Genomic DNA, 4,520 nt, shown 5'->3' on the forward strand with positions numbered 1-4,520 from the left:
TTCTAAATTAACTAATTAAATACAATTAAAAAAACACAATAAACACATGAAACTATAAAAAAAAATTCTTCTCATTGGTGAGTTCCTGATGTGGGAGGGACTACCTGGCCTAATGTGTAGGAAGGAAGCCTAATAATAGCCTGGCCACTGCACACTAAGCCCAGAGACATGGCCCTTGGTGTGATGCAGGTCCTGAGGAGGCCACAGCTAAGCCTGGGGAGGAAGTTATGTGTCGAGATCAGAGACAGCAATAGCAGGGCTGGTGGAAGTGGATTCCATTAGGGACAACAAAGTAGGAGGGTTCAGAACATCCTTTATTGAAGTAATGAGATAATTTCTAGAGAAATAGAGAAACTGAAGCCTAGAGAGTTGAAGTACCTTGTTGAACAGCACATATTGTCAGCATCCCTGTATTTGTATCCAGGTCTTAGTACAAATCCATTGCTTTCTCCAGCAGACCTTGTTGCCTCTTCACTGGCAGAAAAAGACTTTTGATCAGTGATTGATGAAATTTAGAGGCCATGGATGAAGATGAACTTGAATTGGAGCCACAAGGGCCAAACTCATCTTTTGATGCAACAGCATCTGGTGTTGTACAGATAAATAGTGATCAAATTTTTGTGGAAGTAAAAAAGAAATGTTTGTTTCAGACATAACAATACATCGCTTTGTCCTTGATGACCCAGACTCTGTATAAATCTAAAATTTTGTTGAGGACATCATTATAGAAGATGTTCAGTGACCAAATGTCATGGAAGGAGCAGATGCTGAAACCATCATTATTCCTGAGTGAATGCTGAAAGCAGAGGTAACTAAAGAAATCTCATTAGTAAATTGAACTTTTCTTAAGAATATGTCAGCTTCTGACATATAATAACTACATCTATATAAGAACACCTGTTGACAAGTTACTCTTTGCCTGTACCTGATGTTGGATATCTGGGACATGTTATTCATGACAATGTTGTAGAATCACAAATTTTCACAGATTCTCTGACAATTGATGTGATTTCAGAATAAGGACTGGTATTAGACTGTGCCTCAGAAGCTGTTATGTATGCCTGCCAGTGGGATCCTTATGGAATAACAAGATGGTGATAAAAGCAACTGTGAGGATTACCTTATGATTTCCTTGGATGATGCTGGGAAGACAGAACATAATGACTCTTTTGAAATTACCATGAATACTGAATCTGAATTTGAATTTATAAAGTACCTGGAAGTCACTCTGAAATCAACAAAGTTATATTTTTAAGGCTGATCCTGGATAGGATTATTTCGGTGGGACAGTGGATATTGTGGAGAGTGAACTTGAGAATGATCCTGGAGTTGGACCACTTAATCAGAATAACAGTATTTGTGCTTCAAGAGAAAACTGGTTTAAATGACTGTAAAAGACTCTCAGCAAGAAGATAAAGATTCAAATATTGTGAAAATCACTGATGGAGTTTATATGAAAATGATTACTGGTAAGGAAGACATAATAGTGGCACAGGAACAACAAATTGATGATATTGAAATAAAAACTTTGAAGCCAATAACTTGGGCAGTAACCTATGGTAACAATACTGATAGAACTGAAAACCAGACTGGCACTTCAAGTTCCCCTTTGCATATAGATGAGTCTTCTGAACTTGGCAGACTGGAAAAAGAAAAAAACAAAGTAGAGAAGACCTGATTTTAGGCAGTACCAAACAGCAATAATTATTGACCCCGTTGGACAACCATTGATTGCCTGTCTTTGTAGGTTTTGTGGGAAGAAGTTTAAAATCAGAGAAGATTTATAGGAAAAACTATTCACAGTACCTTACGAGAAAAAAAAAATTATTGATGCATAGGTTGTGATTACTCTACTAATAAAAAAGATACATTACACAACCATCTGGAAAGCCACACATTGACCAACAAAACCAAAAATGTAATTGAATATGATGAATGTGGGAAACATTTCTCTCATGCTGAAATCTTGTTCACTCACAAAACTATGTATAAGGAAAAAGAAGTCAACAAAACGCATATGTGCAAATTCTGCCATTCTGAAGCTGCTGAACAAAGGTTATTGAACTGCCATCTTCTGGCAGTCCACAGCAAAGACTTTCCTTATATTTGTGTGAAAAATTGCAAAAGTTTCCATCTTCCCTCAGAGCTCAAGAAATACATGTGTATCCTTACAAATGAGAAGCTACACCAATGTCACTACTGAGAATATAGATCCACTGATTCTTCTAATTTGAAAACTTATGTAAAGACTAAACATAGAAAAGAGATGGCATTCAAGTGTAAGATTTGTCTTCTGACTTTCTCAGATATCAAAAAGGGGGTTGAACATTTATTTTAATGAACACTTTTATGTCAAAGGGGACTGCCCCCTAATTGGCTTGTTGTCAATGTGCCTAGCAAACACTGGTTTTACTTTCTCTTTCTTCTACTTCCTTCTTATCTCTAACTATTGTAGTTTCCTTTTAAAAGGTGCAATATTGTATACATTTGTAGTTAGAAAAATTTTAGGGGTACAAGATGATTATGTCAAATGATCAAGTGGGGAGACTAGTCTCCCAAATGATCACGGGGGGATTATGAAGGTGGGACGAACTCTCCCCTGCCCATTTTAGATTTAATCACCATACACCCCACTTACACTTGAGTGGGGGAGGACTGTGATGCACATGTGTGAAAGTGGATGATGAATTAGAAACCACTGAGTGCCTCCTGGGGAGTCCTAATCAAAACTGCATACTATAATTTATCCATGTTAAAGGAGAGGAAGGCACAGGAAGTGATACAAAGAAGTGCCTTTAAAAGGAGTTACAACTTCCTGTGAGGGAGTTCTTTGTTTTCAGTTTGAGTTGGAGGCTGGTGAAAAATCTGCTTACTGGATTTGAGACCTTGAACTTGGTAAGACTGTTCTTAAATCTCTCCCTTTGAGCTACCACATGGGTGAGTGAAAAAGACTCCTTTCCTGGATTTTCTGAAGGGACTTGCCTCAGGAGAGGCCTCTCCTCTTCAGAGAGGCTTTGTGACTGAAATCCTTGCTTTATTCATCCCCAGATCCTCAGCTCAAACCTGAGGACTAATTAGCCCTGCCTGGTTGAGCCAGGGGCCAGAGCAAAATAATGTGTTAGGTTAGATATCTTGTCCTATCCTCTCTGATTTTCTTACTTTCACTCTTTCTGTATTTTACATTTGAATTGCTAAAAAATCATTTGGAATTGATTAAATTTCTGGCGACCATACTCTTAAATAATTTAGTCCAACCCTTTAATTTGAACCCCTTACATTGTGCCCCTTACAATATCCTTATCCACCTAGAAAGCAAAACACATCTGTGTATGAATTGTGACCACAAGAGATCAAACTCAAATGATTTCAAATGATGTATAATTCCAGTTTACTCAAAAGACTACCCCAACAAGAGCAACATGTGAAATAAAAGCTTTCATTGGCTGTCCTTCAGAACTCAAGAAACATGTGGCTGTCCACAAAGGCAAATAAGAATGCCCCAACGTCATCATAGTGACTTTAGGACTGTAACTTCATTAGTTCTAAGTCACCACATTCTTTATGTTTATACAAATGATCTTCATTTAAGTGTAAGAGATGTAGGAAGGAGTTTGGGCAGGAAAATGAGCTTAAAAACATATGAAGATGCATAGCAACATGAAAGTTTACCAGTGAAAGTATTGTGAGTAAATATATTTCAGGCTTTAAATGACATTATTTCTATTCATAGTTAGTAATGGAAGAAATGGTTTTGTAAAATCTCAGAAAGAAACAAGTATATCATGTAACATTATAAAGATGTAATTATAATTACATCTTTAAAGATGTAATAAATAAATAAAGATTATAAAGATATAATAAAATTATTTCATTGACTTCTATGGAGTAGAATCATAAAGGATGTTGGCCATCCAATGATGACAGCCAATTCATTTTAAAGCCAATAAATTGTAATTAAAAAAAAATACTGTGCATTGACCTATACTCCATACATTTAGGATTATATTGCTTCAAGTTGACTTTTTTGATTTTAGAATTTTGTTCAATAATGTATTTTGTATTCTATTCAGTTTGTTTAATAAATGAGTAAAGGTGGCCACAATAAAGTTCCATTAAATACATTTTTAAAAATGAAGTTCTCTTTAAGTACATCTTTATATCTTTTTCCATTTGGCCAATTCTGCTTTTTAAAAGTTCTTTACTGACCTGCAGGAAGTGATGCAGAGTGAAAGGAGCAGGACCAGGAGAACATTGTACACAGGGACTCATACATCATGGCACAATCGAATGTAATGGACTTTTCTACCAGCAGCCATGCAGTGATCCCGGAAAATTCTGAGGAACTTGGGAGAAAGAATGCTATCTATATCCAGAAAAAGAACTGTGGGAACAGAAATTAATTAGAAAAATATATGCTCAATCATGTAGTGCGATAGGTATCTGCTAAGGGTTTTGATGTTAAGGGATCACTGTACTACAAATATGAATGACATAGAATTATGTTTTGAAAAATGATAAAT

The 4,520-nt window shown here is 36.1% G+C and overlaps 1 pseudogene; it reads left to right on the top strand.

Moving 5' to 3' along the window:
• Positions 1–521: 521 nt before the first annotated feature.
• Positions 522–3,830, top strand: LOC100618989 (zinc finger X-chromosomal protein-like; annotated as a pseudogene).
• Positions 3,831–4,520: the final 690 nt, after the last annotated feature.

The sequence above is a fragment of the Monodelphis domestica genome, chromosome 7, assembly GCF_027887165.1.
Source record: "Monodelphis domestica isolate mMonDom1 chromosome 7, mMonDom1.pri, whole genome shotgun sequence".
Classification (NCBI taxonomy): domain Eukaryota; kingdom Metazoa; phylum Chordata; class Mammalia; order Didelphimorphia; family Didelphidae; genus Monodelphis; species Monodelphis domestica.